General features: G+C 40.2%; 1 protein-coding gene across 2 annotated transcripts in view; it reads left to right on the top strand.

Moving 5' to 3' along the window:
* PDE7A (phosphodiesterase 7A) overlaps positions 1 to 22,035 on the top strand; it is a 63,820-nt gene that overhangs the window by 2,505 nt on the left and 39,280 nt on the right. The window lies entirely within an intron of this gene.

Genomic DNA, 22,035 nt, shown 5'->3' on the forward strand with positions numbered 1-22,035 from the left:
GCTACTGTTATGAATCATAATGTAAATATCTGATATGCATGATGTATTTTTTTGTTACAATCTGAACATAAAGCATCGTGATTAATCACAAAAACATAAATATAGGAAATAAATCTATATAAATAAAATGTAACGTTCGTTTGTGGGATTAACAGAACTCAAAATCCATTGGACACCTAACAACCCAATGTATGTCCTTTACTCAAAAAAATGATTTTGTCATTTGGGAGTTGTAGTTGCGGAGATTTATATTTCACCTACAATCAAAGAGCATTCTGAACCCCACCAAGGATGGAATTGAACCAAATTTGGCACACAGTTCTCCCATGACCAACAGAAAATACTAGAAGGGTTTGGTGAGCAGTGTCCTTTGGTTTTGGAGTTGTAGTTCACCTACATCCAAAGATCACTGTGGACTCAAACAATGATGGATTTGGACCAAAGAATACTCAATATGTCAAAATGTGAACACTGATGGAGTTTGGGGAAAATAGAATCTTGACATTTGGGAGTTGTAGATGCTGGGATTTATAGTTCACTTACAATCACAGAGCATTCTGAACCCCACCAACGATAGAATTGGGCAAACATCCCACACAGAACAGCCATGTGGGCCACAGCAACGCATGGCAGGGGATGGTTAGTGCGAGCGTCTGGCTCTCACAAGGGGCTGCGCGAGGTAGGTAAGGGGAAAGCGGGGGAAGGCAAGGGAAGGGGCAGGCGGCGCAGCTTCGGGGCAGCGCCGCCTGTCCCACCCTCGAGCCGAGCCTGCCTTCTCTTGGCTTCCTGAAGCTTGGGGAAGGCGGGGGAAGGGTCAGGCGGCGCGGTTTCGGGGCAGCGCTGCCTGTCCCTTCCCCGGCCGAGCCTGCCTTCTCTTGGCTTCCTGAAGCCAGGGGAAGGCGGGGGGGGGAAGGGTCAGGCGGCGCAGCTTTGGAGCAGCGCTGCCTGTCCCTTCCCCGGGCCAAGCCGGGCCGAGCCTTCAGGAAGCCAGGGGAAGGCGGGGGGAAGTGGCAGGCGGCGCGGCTATGGAGCAGCGCCGCCTGTCCCTTCCCCAGGCCGAGCCTGTCTTCCCCTGGCTTCCTGAAGCTTGGGGAAGGCGGGGGGAAGAGGCAGGCGGCGCGGCTTTGGAGCAGCGCCGCCTGTCCCTTCCCCAGGCCAAGCCTGTCTTCCCCTGGCTTCCTGAAGCCAGGGGAAGGCGGGTGGCGCGGGTTCGGAGCAGCGCCGCCTGTCCCTTCCCCGGGCCGAGCCTGCCTTCCCCTGGCTTCAGGAAGGCGAGGGAAGGGGCAGGCGGCGCGGCTTCGGTGCAGCGCTGCCTGTCCCTTCCCCGGGCCGAGCCTGCCTTCCCCTGGCTTCCACTCCTAGCGCGGCTAGGAGTGGAGTGGGAGGCGCCCTGTGGCCGCAGAGAGCAGAGCGGCCGGAGCAGAGGGTTCCCGCAATTAGCGGAGTGGCGCCGGGTGGGCGTGGCCACGCGGCGTGGCCACGCGGGCCGGATAAATGCCCTTGGCGGGCCGCATACGGCCCGCGGGCCGTAGTTTGGGGACCCCTGGGTTACAGCTTGTGCTGGACAGAGTTACACTCCCTCTGAAGACACAGGTTTGCAGATTGGAAGTCCTCCTGGATTAATCGCTGAGCCTGGAACCCCAGGCCTTGGTGGTGGACAGGAGAGCTTTTGCATGACATATGCATGAGACAAGGTGGAACTGTCCCCTGGCTCCCTCTCTCTTCACTCTGGCCCAGAGTGGCAGTTGGTGCTGGGGGGAGGGTTCCCCAGCTGATGACATATGCAGGAGACAAGATGGAACCATCCCCTGCCCCCCCCCTTCACTCTTGCTCAGAGCGGCATAGTCCATAGTAATCTGTGGTATATTACCCATGTAATATTATATAGTAATCTGTGGTATATTACCCATGTATATATAGTAGCCGTCCCCTGCCACACGTTGCTGTGGCCCAGTCTGGTGATCTGGAAAATAAAATAATGATAACTTGTTGGTTTCTAATATATGTAATTTTGTTATGCTTGTGGGTAAGCAATATTTTGTGCTGTTTCTTTGTCAGTGTTGATGTGGAGATTGTATGGTTTGCCTATTCTGGAACATGCAACATCTAATTGTCCTTCTTTAGGGGTCCCTTTCAAATCTCTGATACTATATCGGTGTGTGAGAGAATCATATATATCTATATCTATGGCTGGATGGCTCTTTGTCAGGAGGGCTTTGATTACATTTTCTTGCCCTGGTGAAGGGAATTGGATTTGATGACCTTAAGTATTTTCTATTGGTCATGGGGTTCTGTGTGGGACGTTTGCCCCGATTCTGTCATCAGTGGGGTTCAGAATGTTCTTTGATTGTAGGTGAATTATAAATCCCAGTAACTACAACTCCCAAATATCATGGTCTATTTTCCCCCTAAAATCCACCTATGTTCCTATTTGGGCAATATCCATGCCAAGTTTGGTCTGGATCCATAATTGTTTGAGTCCACAGTGCTCTTTGGATGTAGGTGAACTACAACTCCCAAACTCAAGGTCAATTCCCACCAAACCCATCTAGTGTTTTCTGTTGGTCATGGGAGTCCTGTGTGTCATGTTTGGTTCAATTCCACCATTGGTGAAGTTCAGAATGCTCTTTGATTGTAGGTGAATTATAAATCTCAGTAACTACAACTCCCAAATGTCAAGGTCTATTTTCCGCCAAACTCCATCTGTGTGCATATTTGGGCATATAGAATATTCATGCCAAGTTTGGACTGGATCCTTCATTGTTTGAGTCCACAGCTCTCAGGATGTTGGTGAACTACAACTCCCAAACTCAAGGTCAATGCCCATCGATGCCCATGTTGGTCATGGGAGTCCTGTGAGCTACGTTTGGTTCAATTCCATCATTGGTGGGGTTCAGAATGCTCTTTGATTGTAGGTGAACTATAAATCCCAGCAACTATAACTCCCAAAGGACAAGGTCTAATTTCTCCCAAACTGTCTGTTCAGTGGCTTCCAAGTCGCTCAATCTTCTGTATGGCCAGGGGGACATGAGAGAAGCCTCCCCGCAGGATCTTGACACATCTGGGCATTCCCTGGGCAACATCTTTGTGGACGGGTGAAGCAGTCAAGAGTTCTATCTCCCACCCTGGACATTCCACAGATATATAAACCCCACTTGCCTGGTTTCCAATAGACCTCACAACTTCTGGGTATGCCTGCCATAGATGTGGGTGAAACGTCAGGAGATAATGCTTCTGGAACATGGCTATACAGCTTGGAAAACACACAGCAACCCAGTTATTTGTGTCTGATTGATCATTCAGTTCCTTGACAATTTTGAAACAGCTAAGTCCCCATGTTCTTGCTTACCATGAGGTGATGTTCAATGTATTTCCAGGTTTCAGTTGTTGTGCTATTAATTGTCTGGCAGCTAATAACTGGGTATTCAAAACAGAAATATATTTTCAATTTGTTCCAGACCTAGTACTTGTTGGCTACTAATATTTCATATTTCTTGAAAGAAATCCTTCCAGAACATTGAGGCACCTTAATCATAACTCCCAAATCCTCCAAAATCTTCCAGATGAGTGGCTGTTATTGACAACTTATCTTTCTGGAGGTTTGGTGTACACAAAGTTTATTCATGCGGATCATTGTTATAATACCATGTATAAAATTGCCCTGAAGCTATATGAATAAGGTATATATGAAATATACATGAATTTCTTGCTCAGATCTGGATCCCATCTGCACTGTATTATTATGTATCTATATGCAAATACAGATATTCCAAAACCAAAAGAAAAAAAATCAAAAACATTTTGGATAAAGGATACTCAACCTGTCCAAGGTATGCCTTCCCAGGGGCTTGGCTGCCTTGCTTTCGTCAACACATTTCTTTATGCAAAACCAGGACAGTCTGTAGTGATGGTTGCCAAGATGTTCCTCTATTTGTAGAAATGTGCTTCTCAAGGTCTTCTTTAAAAAGAATGCAGGAAGAAGGAGGGCTCTGCTGCTTATTGCCGATACACCTCCTACTAGTTTTTTTTACTAGTTAATGAAACCTCAATATTTTTCCCCATAGTAGTTATGACAATTACACAGGAGCTAGATAATATTGCCAGTGTGAAGTATTTTATAAACACTTTAGTGGGAGCATTAAAGCTTATGCATAACTATGAGTAGCCTTTCTTGGGTTTGTTTAAGTGCCTAGTTGAAAGATACAGTATTTAGAACCAAGCAAATTCTATGTATCCCCTTTTATACTTTTTCTTATGCCAACTATTCTCTGACTGTGATGTAAATTTACATTCTATTATATATTGAAAATAAATTTCATGTGTTCCAGCTTTCATTAAAGGATTCCAATATGAATGATAACAGCAACCAATTTAACCATAATACATGTTTGTAGGCGGTGGAATGTGGCAAAATAGATTTTGTTACCATTTTTGATGCTCATTTTTTCAAATGTTTTTTAGGATTGAGTTTTGCCCATCTGTTGTTGCCCTGATAAAGCCTACTGAGATTTTCTTGCAAATGGTAACACATTGTTGAATTTTAAGGCATCTGCTCAGCGAGAAACTTTGTTGTTCAGTCATTTCCGACTCTTTGTGACCTCATGGACCCGTCCACACCAGAGCTCCCTGTCGGCTGTCACCACCCCCAGCTCCTTCAAGGTCAATCCAGTCACTTCAAGGATGCTATCCATCCATCTTGCCCTTGGTCAGCCCCTCTTCCTTTTTCCTTCCATTTTCCCCAGCATAATTGTCTTCTCTAAGCTTTCCTTTCTTCTCATGATGTAGCCAAAGTACTTCATCTTTGCCTCTACTATCCTTCCCTCCAGTGAGCAGTTGGGCTTTATTTCCTGAAGTATGGAATTGTTGGATCTTCTGGTGGTCCAAGGCACTCTCAGAACTTTCCTCCAACACCACAGTTCAAAAGTATCTATCTTCCTTCGCTCAGCCTTACCTAAGGTCCAGCTCTCACATCCGTAGGTGACTATGGGGAATACCATTGCTTTAACTCTGCGGATCTTTGTTGCAAGTGTTATGTCTCTACTCTTCATTATTTTATCGAGATTGGACATTGCTCTCCTCCAAAGAAGTAAGTGTCTTCTGATTTCCTAGCTGCAGTCTGCATCTGCAGTAATCTTTGTACCTAGAAATACAAAGTCTGTCACTGCCTCCATGTTTTCTCCCTCTACTTCCCAGTTATCAATCATTCTTGTTGCCATAATCTTGGTTTTTTTTGATAACTGCAACCCAGCCTTTGCGCTTTCTTCTTTCACCTTGATTAGAACGCTCCTCAGCTCCTCTGCGCTTTTGGCCATCAAATCTGCATATCTAAGGTTGTTAAAACAAACATTACATTTTTATTTATATAGATGCTCTGTGCGTAATGAGTACCTTAAAAACAAAAGAACCAATGAACGAAATCACACCAAATTTGGCAACAAAATGTCTCACAACACAAGGAGTGACCATCACTCAAAAATTATGATTTTGTCATTTGGGAGTTGTAGTTGCTGTGATTTATAGTTCACCTACAATCAAAGAGCGTTCTGAACTCCATCAACAATGGAATTGAATCAAACTTGGCATACAGGTCTCCCATGACCTACAGAAAATACTGGAAGGGTTTGGTGGGCATTGACCTTGAGTTTGGGAGTTGTAGTTCACCTACATCCAGAGAGCACTGTGGACTCAAAACAATTATGGATCTGGACCAAACTTGGCACAAGCACTCAATGCGCCCAAATATGAGCACAGATGGAGTTTGGGGGAAATAAACCTTGACATTTGGGAGTTGTTGTCACTGGGGTTCACAGTTCACCTACAATCAAAGAGCATTCTGAACCCCACAAACGACAGAATTGGGGCAAACTTCCCACACAGAACCCCCATGACCAACAGAAAATACTTAAGGCCCTCCAATCCAACTCCCTTCACCGGGGCAAGAAAAGTAATCAAAGTCCTCCTGACAAAGAGCCATCCAGCCATAGAGATAGATAGATAGATAGATAGATAGATAGATATGATTCACACACAGAGAGATATATTATCTGAGATTTGAAAGGGACCCCTAAAGAAGGACAATGATATGTTGCATATTCCAGGGTGGGCAAACCAGACACTCTCCACATCAGCACTGACAAAGAAACAGCAAGAAATATTCTTTACCCACAAGCATAAATAAATTACATACAGTATATTAGAAACCAACACTTTCTCATTACTTTATTTTCCAGATCAACAGACTGGGCCACAGCAACGCATGGCAGGGGACAGCTAGTAGTCAATAAAACAGAAATAAATGTTTTTCTGAAACTCCCTGCCTTTTCTAAACCCAGCTTGTACATCTGGCAACTCTCTTTCCATGTATTGCTGGAGTCTTCCTTGCAGAATCTTGAGGATTACCTTACTGGCCTTGTGTTCCTGTCCTGGTTGAAAGTTTGAGCAGTCTTTAGCAGTTCCCTTTTTTGGTATGGGATATAAGTTGATTGTTTCCAGTCTGATTGCCATTTTTGTGTTTTCCATATTTGCTGGCATATGGCATGCATCACCTTGACAGCATCATCTTTCAAGATTTTAAACAATTCAGCTGGGATCCTGTCGTCTCCTGCTGCCTTGTTGTTAGCAATGCTTCTTAAGGCCCATTCAACCTCACTCCTCAGGATGTCTGGTTCTAATTCACTCACCACACCGTCAAAACTATCCTCAATATTATTATCCTCCCTATACAGATCTTCTGTATAGTCTTGCCACCTTCTCTTGATCTCTTCAGCTTCCGTTAGGTCCCTGCCATCTTTGTTTCATATCATGCCAATGTTTGTCTTAAATTTACCTCCAATGTTTCTAATTTTCTGGAAGAGGTCTCTTGTCCTTCCTATTCTGTTGTCTTCTTCCACTTCCGTGCATTGCTTGTTTAAAAATAGTTCCTTATCTAACTTCTGGAATTGTGCATTTAATTGGGCATATATCCCCCATCACTGTTTCCTTTTTCTTTCCTCCTTTCTTGGGCTACTTCCAGTGTCTCAGCAGACAACCATTTTGCCTTCTTGGTTTTCTTTTTCTTTGGAACGTACTTTGTTGCCGCCTCCTGAACAATGTCACGGACTTCTGTCCATAGTTCTCCTAAGATTCTATTTACTAAATCTAGTCCTTTAAATCTGTTCTTCACTTCCACTGCATATTCGCTAGGAATGTTAGTGATATATATCTAACTGGTCTGTGTGTTTTCCCTGAACTACAGTCAGCCGCAGATGTCGTTTTCACTGCTTGGATGGATGTTTGCCACCTTTGGCTGCAAAGAATGTAGTCAATCTGATTTCGGTGTTGACCATCTGGTGCAGTCCATGTATAAAGCCATCCTTTAAGTTGTTGGAAGAAAGTGTTCATTATACACAGTGAGTTTTCCTGGCAAAATTCTATCAGCCTGCGCCCAGCTTCATTTTGTTGTCCCAGACCATACTTGCCTGTGATCCCAGTTGTCATTTGACTTCCCACCTTGGCATTCCAGTCTCCTGTAATGAAAGTAATGTCTCTTTTTGGTGTATTATCCAGTATGTGCTGCAGATCCTCATAGAACTGATCTACTTCTGCTTCTTCATCAGCTGTGATTGGGGCGTATATTTGGATCACTGTAATGTTAAAAGGCTTTCCTTGCACTCAAATTGAGATCATTCTGTCATTTTTGGATTGTATCCAAGCACTGCTTTAGCGACTTTCTTATTAATTATGAAGGCTACTCCATTTCTTCGGTGTTCCTCTTGTCTGCAATAGTAGATTTGATGGTCATCTCATGTGAAGTGGCCCATTCCAGTCCATTTCAGTTTGCTGACCCCCAGAATGTCTATCTTTAGTCTTGAGATCTCACCAATAACAACATCCAGTTTGCCCTGGCTCATATATCTTACATTCCAGGTTCCTATGGTGCATTGATCTTTAGAGCATCAGATTTGTCATTCACCTCCAGCACCGTCGGCCGCTAGCCTTCCTTTCGGCTTTGAGCTAGCTGTGTCATCACATCTGGGGCTAGTTGAACTTATCCTCTGCTCCTCCCCAGTAGCATTTTGACCATCTTCCGACCTGGGAGTCCCATCTTTCAATGGCATACTGACATATCTCTGGTTGTGCTGGTCCCTTTAGTTTTATTGGCAAGAATACTGAGGTGGTTTGCCATTGCCTTCCCCAGGGATCGTGCTTGGTCTGACCTCTCTGCCACGACCATCCCGTCTTGGGTGGCCCTTCACGGTTTTGCTCATGACATCATTGAGGTCCTCAAGCTCCAGCACCACGACAAGGTGGTGATCCTTTGCTGGAGTAGTGAGAAATAGTGCCCCCCTTTCCCCCTTGAGTATTCTGTCAATTGTATGACAAATAATGGGATATTTTCTTGGGGTTAAACATAGGATTTGAATATACTTTTTTTTACATAGAGAGGTACTCAATCCTTACAAATAAAGAGGGGGGTCCTCTTTTTTCTTTTTTTGAGTCTAATGGGTAATAGTTAATCTGGAAAATATATGGTATGTTGGTTATGGAATATTTATTTTGAAAGTGAGGAAAGGCTACATCTCAGAATTGTTGACTCAGACTTTTAACAACTTAAAGAACTTTGCTGTATTTTGTGATATGCTTAAGGCATCTTGCTAAAACAAAGATTATATTCAGTGATGACTTTCATGGTGGTCAGGAAGGACTAACCATACCTTGCAAGTTAGCATTGTACAATCCTGCGATTTAAAAAAAAAATTGAAGTCTTGTTTCAAGGAGTGGATTGAGCTGGGAAACAGTATGAAAAAATACTTAGCTCCTGTTCCAGCTGCATGCAATTTTTATTCTTTGAATCTGTCTCCTAGCAGTGGAAATATTAGATTTGTAGATGAATGTTTTAAAAACTTTATTTATTTATTTTGTATCAAAAGCATTGCATAAATTCGTATAAAACTGATAAAAATAGAAGGAGCACAAGTTGCTAAATATCTTTTGACCAAAAATGGGCAACAGTGGCCCATTGTCTGTAGCCTCAACCAATTCTTCCTCTGTACATGAGGCAGGATATTACGGACAAGCATATAGATGTGGAGTTGTCTGTTCTGCTCCATAGTCGCACAAGGTGGAAGATTATTTTAGGTAGTGCCATTTTGCCAGGTTGTCTTTTGATCTGCCCATTCCACTTCTGAGTCTGTTCAGGGACTTCCAAGTGGCCCATTCTTGGTTTGCCCCTGGAAGCAGACCCCCATGGGGGAGCCATCCAACTGGGATTTCTTGGTTTATTCAGAAAATCAAGTGCTCTTACTGTTGCTGCGGAACGCTAAGAGGAGTGGTGATTCTCATGAAGCTTTCCCTTGATCTTAAATCGTATTTCTCTCACAGTTAGCAGCAACTTCCCATTGCACATTGGGAGGGCAACACCAGTTAGCTTGTAGAACTTATCAACAGGTGTAAGTTTGAGACATCCTATGATGATTTTGCATGTTTTGCTCGATGCTATGTTCACCTGCTTCATGTGGGCAGACTTGTACCAATCAAGGCAGGCATACTAGGCAGTTGAGTAAGACAAGGCCAGCGCTGATCTTCTTATTAATTTTGGGTCTGCACCCCATGCGCTGCCAGTAAGTTTCTGCAGGATGTTATTGTGTGCAGCAATTTTGTGTTTGGTGTTCATGCAGTGCTTCCTAAATGTTAGTGTTCAATCTAAGGGGTGACACTAAGATATTAAAGATAGAAATAATGTTCAAGCTCTTGGCCTTCCTAGGTAACTTTCAATTTCCTGTTGGCTTCACAGTTACATAGGTGGAAAGCACACACTTGTGTCTTGGCAAGGTTAGGCTTCAAGTGATTATCTTTGCAGTAGCAGGAGAGATCTTTCACTGCATTAGTAAGTTGGTTTTCAATTGTTTGGAGTCTTTTGTTTGTGTTGTTAGGCCAAGGTTATCAGCATAAATAAAGCTGTTTGTGAGTGCTGGCTGTGGCTGATGGTTAGTAAAGATGTTAAATAAGGTCCGTGCAAGAATGCAGCCTTGGGGTAAACCAGTGGTTTTCAACCTTTTTAATGTCACAACCCCTTAATACAGTTCCTCATGTTGTGGTGACCTCTGACCATAAAATTATTTTTATTGATATTTCATAACTGTAATTTTGCTCCTGTTATGAATCGTAATGTAAATATCTGATATGCAGGATGTATTTTCATTGTTATAAATTAAACATACTTAAAGCATAGTGATTAATCACAAAAATGTTTGGGGGAATATGAACAACGGATGATGGGATTTGCAGTACCTTCAACTGATTCAGCTCTGACTTCCGCAGACCACTAAGACCCCCATGAATGACAGACAGGTCTGGGGCAAACTTGGCACACAGAACCTCCATGACCAAGAGAAAATAAAGGGAGGGGGTGGGAAGAATTCACAGTAATAGGATCCTAGAGTTGCAAGAGACCTCCAAGGACCATCCAGGCCAACCTCCTTCTGCCATAAGGAAAAGCACAATCACAGTACTCCTATCAGATGGTCATTAAGACTCTCCTTAATAATAATAATAATAATAATAATAATAATAATAATAATAATAGAAGTTCACCTACATCTGGCTAGCACTGTGAACCCAAATGACGGTGGATCTGAACCAAACTGGGCACACAGAACCAACGTGGACAACTGTGAATATAGGTGGGGTTTGGGGGTGATTGACTTTTGCACATGGGAGTTGTAGTTCACCCAAAGAGAACTGAACCCAGCATACAAGGGAAAGAGCTGGTGTCAAGTGAGAGGCCACTATTGGAGGCACCCACCCGCCGGCACAACACTGGGCCCAACTGGGCTGGAGGCATCAAGGTCCACCCCCACTCAGCCAGGCAAAGGATAGGCCGCTCACTGGACCTCACCTTCCCTAGCCTGGGTGCCGGGAGAAGGGAGCCTTGTAGCCCTCACCCTTGCTGGGCCTGGCGCAGGGCAGGCAGGAAGTGCTTTTCAAGGCGGACCTTGCTCATCCACACTGGCCCCTTCTTTTTTCTGCCGCGGCTATGGGGAACCTTCTTGCCTGTTTGGCGGGTGGGTGTACAGACTGGGGTAGCGTGAAAGGCACTTTTAATTAACAAACATCTTTTACGCGACCTTTCCTGCGTGTCCACCTGCCAAAGAAGTGGGAAGGTGGCCCACTGCCATGGCAGAAAAAAGAAGGGGCCAGTGCTGGGCAAGCAAGGCCTGCCTTGAAAAGCGCCTCTCATTCTATCCATTTCTTTTCTTTTTCTTTCTCTCCTCTTCCCCTTCTTTCTTTCTCCCTTCTCTCTTTCTCCCTCTTTTCTCTCTCCTTTTATATCCCTTTTCTTTCTTCCCTCCTTTCTCTTTATTTTTATTTTTTCATTCAGGAGAGGGAGGAAATGGCGAGAAAGAAAAAGAAAGGGAAAAAGAAAAAAAAGGGGAGGGGCTTTTCCTGCCATGCACGCACATGCCTCTTCCTCCAAGCACCTCACTACCAGAGGAGGAGGAGGAGCCCGACCTGGAGGTGGAAAGATGGGGAAAGAGGAGAAACATTGAGGGTGCTGGCTGGCTATTTGGCTGCCAGAAGTTTCCCGGCAGCCATTCTGGTGAGGCAAAGGAGGCAGGGCTGAATGTGGCAGTGCCACGACCCCTGCGAAATTGCCACTCGACTCCTCTGGGGGTCGTGATCCCCCAGGTTGAGAACCGCTGGGGTAAACCATTCCCTCGTCTCCTCCTTACAGGTGGAATCAGGTTTGTAGAAAAGATGGACTGAACACAGGCCCTCTATTTTCTACTCAAAATCCCTCTCTCATCAAAGCTTGTATTTTCTTTGAGGGCATCTGACTCTCTTATTGCATAATTAGTCTTTTGAAATTTTAAGTCTTACATACTTTAGCCTTTATGCACAATATGATCTAACTCCGTCTAAAATTACTTACATGGCACTTTGACTTTAAACAAAAAAGAAAAGAAAACCCAGAGCAACTCATAAAGACACAGGAAAAATATAGTAACAAAACCTTGATGTTGCTGTTAATTGTTCTCTTAATAGAATGTGTTAAGTAGAACTGTAACTCTGTGGCTAACTACTAAAAATAAAGGAATGATGTGATGTTTTCCACAGCATTAATGTTGATAGCTATATTTTATAGAAGCTCGTTGTAATCACATTGTGAAATGGGAATAGTATTCTAGGCCAATGTATCTCAAGCTTTTTCATGTGTGCGATCAGTAAATATTTTCAAGTGTTCTGGGGAGCAATGCTGCATTTATATCAATGGACTACAGGTGTTTCTTTCCTACAAATTTGTCAGGAACCAGTGGCAAATATTTTGTGATTCATAATGGTCCATGGATCACAATGTTGAATAGCATTGTTCTAGGCCTTGATGACACCTAACTGTTAGGTAAGTTCTTGTTCCATGGAACTTTGAACTGGCAGTTGTTCTACTCCAGCCTGTTGATAAGCTAATACTTCGATACCCTAAATCAGGGTAACAAGCTTTGTATATTAATCTTAAGGAAGTTTTAATAGATCCATTAAAATGGCAGTATGTATATATTTTATACTACCTTTATACACTTGAGTCACCATACCTAAAACTAGAAAAGGGCACTGGAACTGAAAAAGGACAATCATAATAATCAAATGATGGAACACCTGGTCTGCAGAGAAAAGTTATAGTATTTTCTGTTTGGCTTAGGAGGAAAAAATATGAGTAATGATAAAAGTGTGTATTGAAATATTCATGGTGTGGAAAAAGTAGCAAACGAGAAGCTTTATATCCTATTTTTTAATATCTTAACTGAAGGTCATTTGCTGAAGATAAATTGTGGGAGATTCAGAACAGATTTAAAAAGTACTTTGTCCATCATGTAGTTAAACTGTGGAGCTACATGATACAGTTAATGCCTTTAAAAAGGGCATTATATATATTTATGGAAGACGTAGCCTTCAATATTTGGTAATCAGAATGTCTTCAAATCATCTCAATTGTCACAGGCAATGTGCCTGTGACAATGTTTTCTGCTTAGGATTTGTTTTCTGCTTAAGAATTTGTTTGGTTATTCAGATAATCAGAAGCACTCTATTAGCAGTTGGGTTGAAGGTAAACTGTTACTTTCAGAATTCTTTTTAGTTGTCTAGAGTGCTACTCAGAACAGAAGAGTGTATCATTTAAGTTCTAGTAAACCTTCTGAATGTTATTTTGCATTCAGTGCAGCAACATCATTTTAGCAACCATTCCTACGTGAAGAGAATGAAAATTTAAGAATGTGCATCATAGGGATGGTTTATAATCTAATCTGGTATTACTTGAGTTGCACACAGATCCCAGATGGTGTCATGCACCATCCATTGTTTAAAAGAAGTGGAAATTTCAACCCACTCACAGCTGTGCCAAAGCAGAAGTGAAATGATATAAGCAGGAAAAAAGAGGGGGGATTTTTTTCTAGTCACTGTTTTTCCAACCTTAGATCAACTACATTAGGCAATTACAAATGCACCAAGGAAACAATTTTCTTTGAATTTAAAAATAATAATATTGGATCAGTTAAAACTGCTTTGCTAGCACCTTGATTTTTCTTGTCTGAAGCGTTCTGAACTTACCGGTAGTGATATTTGTTTCTATCTTTTGGGGTCAAATTGTCTTCAGTTTTAATATTTTATTAGACTTTAATGTATGTTTTAGGACTTGTGACAGCAACTAATAATATTTGGTTTTAAATGTTTTAACTTTTATTATGCATGTTTTTATCTGCTGTAAGCCACCTTGGGCCCTTAAGTGGGGAAAGGCAGGTTATAAATTTCTTAAATAATATTAAATAATAGAATCATTGAATCATACAGTTGGAAGAGACCTCATGGGCTATCCAGTCCAACCCCCTGCCAAGAAGCAGGAAAATTGCATTCACAGCACCCCCAACAGATGGCCATCCAGCCTCTCTTTAAAGCTTCCAGAAAAGGAGCCTCTACCACACTCCAGGGCAGAGAGTTCCACTGCGGAACGGCTCTCCCAGTCAGGAAGTTCTTCCTAATGTTCACATGGAATCTCCTTTTTTGTAGTTTGAAGCCATTGTTCCACATCCTAGTCTCCAGGGCAGCAGAAAACAAGCTTGCCCCCTCCTCCCTATGACTTCTCACATATTTGTACATGGCTATCATGTCTCCTCTTAGCCTTCTCTTCTTCCAGCTAAACCTGTCCAGCTCTTTAAGCCGCTCCTCGTAGGACTTGTTCTCTAAACCCTTGATCATTTTAGTCGCCCTCCTCTGGACACATTCCAGCTTGTCAATATGTCTCTTCAATTGTGGTGCCCAGAATTGGACATTAATAATAAATAATAAATAATATCATCTTCTTAGTACACTCCACCAGGAGAGAATGGCACTGTAAGGCAGTGCCACCAAGTCCCATCCCAGCAAGATGATCCAGGAGCATACTATGGTCAATGGTATTGAAAGCCATCGAAAGGTCCAGGAGAACTAACAGATATATTCCTCCTGTCCTCTTGACTGTGGTTGAATTTTGTCTAAACTAGACTGTGAGATTGACTTTGTCTAAAATGGTGACTAGGACATTTGGCTCTGTAACTGTGACCGTGATACCTCTATTCCTTAGGATTTCCAGAACAACTCCCCAAAGTATCTTGTACTAGGCAAATAATGAGGTGTTCTCTAAATATTACACAGACATTTTTCATATTGAGCACCTTATTTGGAATTCTGTAATCTGAAGTACTCCAAAATTGTTCACATGGGTGGCTGAGATATTGACACCTTTGGTCTCTGATAGTTAAATTTACCACCTTTTGTTTTGTACAAAAAAATATACAAAATACGATACAAAATTACTTTCAAAATTACATTAATTTTGCACTTAAACTTGAGTTCCATCCCCCAGAGGTATTTTGGGTCTCTCTAAGATCTCAAGTGTGATTCTGTGGTATGTACATATATGCTATAATAGTTGCTATATTCCAAAATCCGGGGGAAAAAAAACCCAAACTCAAATCACTTGTGGTTCCAAGCATTTTGGATTAGAGATACTCCACCAGTCATTAATTTAATACTTGATTTTGTATTACTAGAGAATTGAATATGGTTGATTTATATTGGCTGTTGTCTTCTGCTCTTCTAGTTTGTGTACTTTGCTCTCTTCACTGATGTTTGGACTAATTTTGGATAAGTCAGGCAAATACAATGCTGTTTTCAGTAGAGTGCTACCAGTACAGACAGGTGTCCTGTGGGCTATAAGGATATTGTAGAAGTACACTCCATCAGCATGAGTTTGCAGTATTAAAATACACTTTAAAAGCATTGCTGAGGAATGGTAATACATTCAAAGTATATTTTAATACAGCAGGAATGGTGAAGTTGAACTTCATATACATATTCCTTTCATTTTGTATCTTGGCTTTAGTTATGGTATTTTTAATAAAAAATTAATCAAAGCATATTAATATGAACCAAGTCTTTACTTGATTAAGTCTGAAATGGTTACTGATTGTTTTCTCTTATGTTCAAAGCTATTTTGTTCTGGAAGACCAATTCTAACCCCAGCTGGTTTTAGTGTTTATTTCTTTGAATGAAGAAAAACACAGATTATTATTTTAGCCATTGCACAATTCTTTTGTCACCCAGATTGCTTTGCACATCAATGGTTTGCCTTTCCAGTTACATTTGGCTTCCTTATCTGTAGATTTGATAACCACGGTTTCAGTTATCCATGCTCTAAACATATCTGCTTCTCAGAAATCAAATTCAATTTTCTTATATACTCAAGCTTAGTCAAAATATAGGGTTCACTATTATCCACTATTTCAGGGACCCATAGGAGTCTTGAAAAATATCTCCCTTGGATACTGGGTTTAAGTGTATAGAGGTTTTATTTGTTTAAAATCTGTTTCCAGGGACGGGCAATTGGATTAGCGGCTCAAAAACAAATTTTCAGATGATTAGGGCACATGAGGCTTGTGGCATTAATTAGTTCAGTGTCAGTTACCTGTATTCCAACAAATGAAATGCAATTATAATTGCTAAGTTTTTAATGTTCTACAGAGTTCACTTGCCATCTACACATAGTAGGAATAAGATTTGGCTAAATCCATGTTAAATTGATTTTCTTTTCTTTTCTTAAAAAACCCCTCATTTTTTGTTTTCTTTCCCATCAGGATCCTCTTTGGAGACTTTTGTTAGGACCACCTTATTTTCTTTATGCCTATTTTTTAATTGTCAGATGTGTTCATAAGACCTCCCCAAACAAGTCCCTCTTCACACACAAAAAAAAATACTGTGTTAACTAGATCTTGTTGGTTCTTAATTTATTTTTGAACTCATTTTTATGTAGCAACTGGAAGTCCAAGTGCAAACCTCAGTGTAAAGTTTCATTTCATGTACTAAAGCTGTTAATTTTTAAAAATATGTTTTTGTAAGGTACTGACATAATACAGTTTCTACCTCAGAACATTAGACTTCTGGGAAATATTAAAATGGTTAGTGTATCATTTCTCTCATTAGAGATTTGTTTCTTAATGAACTAGATCTTTAATGGAATTGGGATCAGTGCTTGGCAGGAGTCTGTTCTTTCCCATATGATTTCAAACATGAATTTCTAAAACATGTTAGTTGCCTTTTGAAATTTCCCTTGCATTTGTCCAGAAAGCAGTTTAGCAGAAAATTCCTGTTAATGTGTAAGCACAGCATGTGACCTGTACAATTATATGGCACTGTCATAGAATTAAATTATGATAGTCCAACTTAAAATTATTTAATACAAATGCAAAAAAATTAAATAGCTTTGTATTCCAGGATCCCGCTGTGCAAATCTCACACAGTGTATATCTGTAATACTGATATCCCTTTGCTATCTCTTGCTTTGAATGACCCTTTCGACCTCTAGGATCTAAGTCTTGCAGACAGCAGACAAGTGAACATTTTCCTTATCCATGAAAATTGTGAAGATTTCATTGGGTTGTCATAAATTGACAGATGACCTGAGGGCACATACAATTGTAGTTTAAGAGAATTCTTACTATAAAGTAAAATTGGTGATATAAAAATATGGAAATTAATTTTTGAGTTTAAGAACATAATTCCAGAATATATTTGAAACAATAGTAACCTTTTAAGACAGATCAGCATCTCTTTCTGAAGTGGTAAACGTTCAGCTTATGTTATGTGCTAGAGCAAAAAATATTTCCATTTGAAGTCCAGATTAAACCAATTGAAAAATAATGTATAGGGAAAATGTGTTTTAGAATTGAAGTAATAAAGTTATTTCTATGCTAAGAATATCAAAAGCTGCTTTCCATCAAATGTGCCATTGGTCTCTTAGTATCAGTTATTGTTTGATCGCCATTTTCAAGGATTTCAGATAGTGGTCTGTTCCATCCTTATCAGGAGAAACGATAGGAGAAATGGCAAATTAATCTACAAACTTTTGTTTATACAGCATGTACTGTTCTACTGACAAATAGCTTGCACTCTAAATAGAAATTTGGTTTTTCTCATACTTAGCCTTGTCAAACGACTAGTAAAAGATAGTGTTTTTAATGAGAACAGTTGGGCAATGTTTTGGAAACAAGGAGAGCAGATGCATATTAAGCCTTGCAAAATCCAATTGATTTCTTACTTAAAGCTTTGGGTCTATGAAACTATAAAATATATATGGTTCCTCTTAGATTACAGTGAGGTTGGCAATAATAATGATTTTCCAATAGTTCAAATCCATTCCAATATGGGACAATTATTTATTTATTTATTTACCTTACTTATATACCGCTGTTCTCAGCCCGAAGGCGACTCACAGTGGTTCACAACAAATACGAACAGCAAAAATTCAGTGCTACAGTATAGAAACAGTTAACAACCTAACACATTATACAATTAATAAACAGTTACTACAATACCCATTCACTGTCGTCTCGTCCTCAAAAACATGTTCCAGATTCGTCATCCATTGTTCCATTCCAGTGTTCATTAACCAATCATTGCACTAATTATTGGAACGCCTGCTCAAACAGCCAGGTCTTCACTTTTTTGCGGAATACCATTAGAGATGGTGCTAGTCTAATGTCCGTAGGAAGGGCGTTCCACAGCCGAGGAGCCACCACCGAGAAGGCCCTATCTCTCGTCCCCGCCAGCCGAGCTTGAGAAGCAGGCGGGATCGAGAGCAGGGTCTCCCCGGAAGATCTCAAAGTCCTGGTGGGTTCATAGGCAGAGATGCGGTCGGATAGGTAGCTTGGGCCGGAACAATGCTGAGGTGAGTATCCTTAACCTGCCAACATTGTAGTTACATGAATATTAAACTGTCAGGAAATAGTTTTCTGAATAAACATACACTAACAAATGATTTCTCTGTAGTTTGTTTATAGTAGAGAATGAATGAAATGACACCCAATTTTAATAGTTTAGGAGTTGACTAACAACAGGGCAAGGAATGGTATTGGCAGGATGTTCACTACTGTCCAGGAATGCTGTGCAGTATCAAAAATGTGCTGTTTTGAATATGTATAAAATCACTCAGAGCTTTAAGAGCAGTTTGTATTAGTTGGCTTTGTTTAGGCTGCTCTAGTAAACAATGGTTCCTTGAGGCTCCTGGTTTTCTGAAATAAAAAGAACCTGTTAGTTAATGGAAATTCTTAACATTCTCTCTCCCCATCTCCCCTCCTTATGCAGATCCTTCAAATAGTATCTGTTATCACGAACAGTGCTTTTCAGTCTGTCTTATGGGGAGCATTGGCAGTTATTATTTTTCTTCTGTGCCCATTGGCTGCAATTCCATGTTTCTTTCCTGGAAACTGACCAGGAACCAACAGTCAGTGGTTGGCATTGGTCTAGCAAATCTGCAGTTGCACTGTGTTATTTAGTGCTTAGTGCTGGTTTGAACTTTGAGATATAGTCTTTCTTTGGTATGACAAAATAAAAGCATGTTAAAGTTTTGATAATCACTTCATGAGGAGATCACTACTATGAGTTTAAAATAACTGTAAGAATAGATTTCATTCAAAGATGCCATTATGGTGGTCTCCTCGTGAAGCTTTGTTTAGAAGATAAATTTCTTTAGAAGGGAACTAGTTGACTTACAAAAATTTGTTAATATTAGATAATGTACTAGTGACATTTGACACCAGGGTGACTTTCTAAAATGTATAAATACAGTTCTAGTAAATATTGAAAATGTTGGAAAATGTTGCATAATTTTGGGATGTTTTGTCATACGTGGTGATCTTGCAGAAGAGTCCAGAAGTTTTGGACTCAGATACATACAATGCTAGAAGAAACTGTCAAGGTTAAATTCATGATGAGACCAGAGTTTATCTGTTGGAAATGCTGGACAACCACATAGAAAGAATATTTGGACAATTATTACAATACTGTATATGATAACTGCAGTGAGAATCATTTATACTCAGAGATTGAAGCAATCAATTATCCCAACACAGAATGAAATGATGCTTCTTCTGATGGATTATGAAGTAGGTAGTTCAGAATTTCACCAATCTGAGACACAAATCTTAGTGGACTGATAATATAGTGAATGCAATGAATTGTAAAGTAAGGAGGAAGCTCTACTTCTCTCAGATACATAGGTCACAGGGATGGAAGCAATAGAAAAAGATGGTGCAAGGTGTGGAAGGGATGTTGTAGCTGGGATGTGAGATATACAGCAAAGCATTTGGAACACATTTCAATACTTCCATTTGATTGAACTGCTCCTAGTACTTCAGAATAAATTAAGCAACCATGTGCCTCTTTTGTAGAGTATATTAAAGGGCCCTTCCACGCAGCTATATTCCACACAGCCAGAGTATCAAAGCAGAAAATCCCACAATATCTGCTTTGAACTGGGTTATCTGAGTCCACACTGCCATAGATTTCGGTTCAAAGCAGAAAATTTGGGTTTTATTCAGCTGTGTGGAAGGGGCCCAAGTGTATAAGGTGACAACCTTCCCAGAATAGAAGGTTAAAAGTAATTCAAGGTGACTACTCTACTCTACTGGCGCTCCATGCTTTCATGCCAGCCACATGACCTTGGAGGTGTCTACGGACAACGCTGGCTCTTCGGCTTAGGAATGGAGATGAGCACCACACCCCAGAGTCAGACATGACTGGACTTAATGTCAGGGGACTACCTTTACCTACTCTACTTTGAAGATATTTTTTTATAATCACTTTTTTGAAGATCGTTGTGACAATATTGGGCCAATCAATACAATTTTATTTTTAAATTAAGGCTCAGCTTTTCCTTTCAGGTTTTCTTACAGGAAATGTTGCTAATTAACTACTCAATGTTATTTATCATTTGATTGTTAGCTATTGTCTTTAATTACATTGTATTTGTTTTTATTCTTTATAATGTAACTGCTTCTTTGCTTATGGTACATGATAATAGATAATTGCTGTTCTGATCCTCTTTAGACAATACTTTATGATATTAATCTCTTGAGTGTGTATGTCTATTAGATTTCAAAATTGCTGACTGAAATATTTTTATGTACACTTTTGGAAATCAGGATTTCAGAGCCAACAAAGGACTCTTGAATATGTACAGTTGTATAGTTTGCAAATACAACTCTTTAAATATTTTAACAGAAGTCATTAATTAAAATGTATACACAAACTTTAGTCTTGTTTTGCCTCTTTTCTTCTTGCATCTGCTCACAGGGAAAAAAGATTTAAAGCAAATACACTGGCTCTTTATGTTCAAAATGGTTACCTAGAGAACAGATGATAAAGAAGGCTGATTGACAAATAGCTATTTCTCTGTAGTTAAAATGCAAGTTAATACTTTCACTTGATGAATATAGTAGGGATTATGAATATAGTAGGGTTATATTTCCAGTGTTTATAGCTCCTTAGGGAACTGTAGATGTAACTCTTCTCACCTAATTGCAGTTAAGATTATGATATTTTTATTTATAGGGCACTTTCACACCAACAATTTCAAAGCAACCCTCTATAATTGCACATTAATTACCTCTGTCTTCTGGTCTTAATCTTGGTTAAAGTCTAAATCTGTAGAGACATTACCAAACTATGGTTTGAAGTGGCTGACAAATTTTAACCATTGTCAGAATTAAACTTAGCAGTGTTTGTTATTGTCAAGTCAACTTTGACTTATGATGGCCCTATAAATAAGAGAACTCCAACATCCATGATCATTAATTCCCTTGCTTTGATATTGCAAGTTCATGGTCCTTCCTTCCTTGATTGAATCTACCTACCAGTAATGAACATTTATATTTTATTACTAACTTTTTCTTAAAATTAGCTCAAAGTAGCTAATAGAGCAAAAAAAAAATCATTTGTAACAGTATGCAGAATGTTAAAGTGGCAGAAGAAAAATATAATAGCAGAAGCAGATAGATAGGAAAAAAATCAGTAGAAAATATCCCACAACACGTTGACCTTATTCCAAAAAATTATTGAAATTCCCATGATTATATTTGGTGAAAAAGACACACAAATTTGAGAATAAGCAGATCTCCCTGTGAAGAAGCAGTTGCATAAAGTAGACACCAACATCCTCACAATTTGCTTGTGATAGATTTCCACCACATCTCTCCTAGTGCATATACTGTACAAGCATATCTCACTTAAAGAGGCAGATGTAATACTGATTTTTTTTAATGGTACCAGGGCAGAATTAACATGGAAATAACACAGAGAGGTTTGTACAGTTCAGGATATTTCAGAGATGTTTGATTCAAAACTAGCAATACACATATGTGGAATAGAAATGAATTAGTTAAGCCTTGAATAAATAAACTCATTTTCAGTCTTCTATAAACCACTTCAAGGTTTCTTCCAAAATACATACAAGTATGTCTGTCTTTTTTCCTTCTTTCACAATAAATGATTACATTTGTCTGAGGCATCTATTGAAGAATTCATGTTACTGAAAATCTAAACACAAAAGTTAATCTAAACCTTAGGGAGTTAGGAATGGGCTTGAGAATCCCTTAAAGCAGGAGTTCCCAAACTAAGGACATGGCCCCTCACGGTCATTTACCTGGTCCTGCCCTAAACTTTATACTTAGGGAGAGAGATATGTCAAGAGGA

Source organism: Anolis sagrei, chromosome 4 (genome assembly GCF_037176765.1).
Source record: "Anolis sagrei isolate rAnoSag1 chromosome 4, rAnoSag1.mat, whole genome shotgun sequence".
Taxonomy (NCBI): domain Eukaryota; kingdom Metazoa; phylum Chordata; class Lepidosauria; order Squamata; family Dactyloidae; genus Anolis; species Anolis sagrei.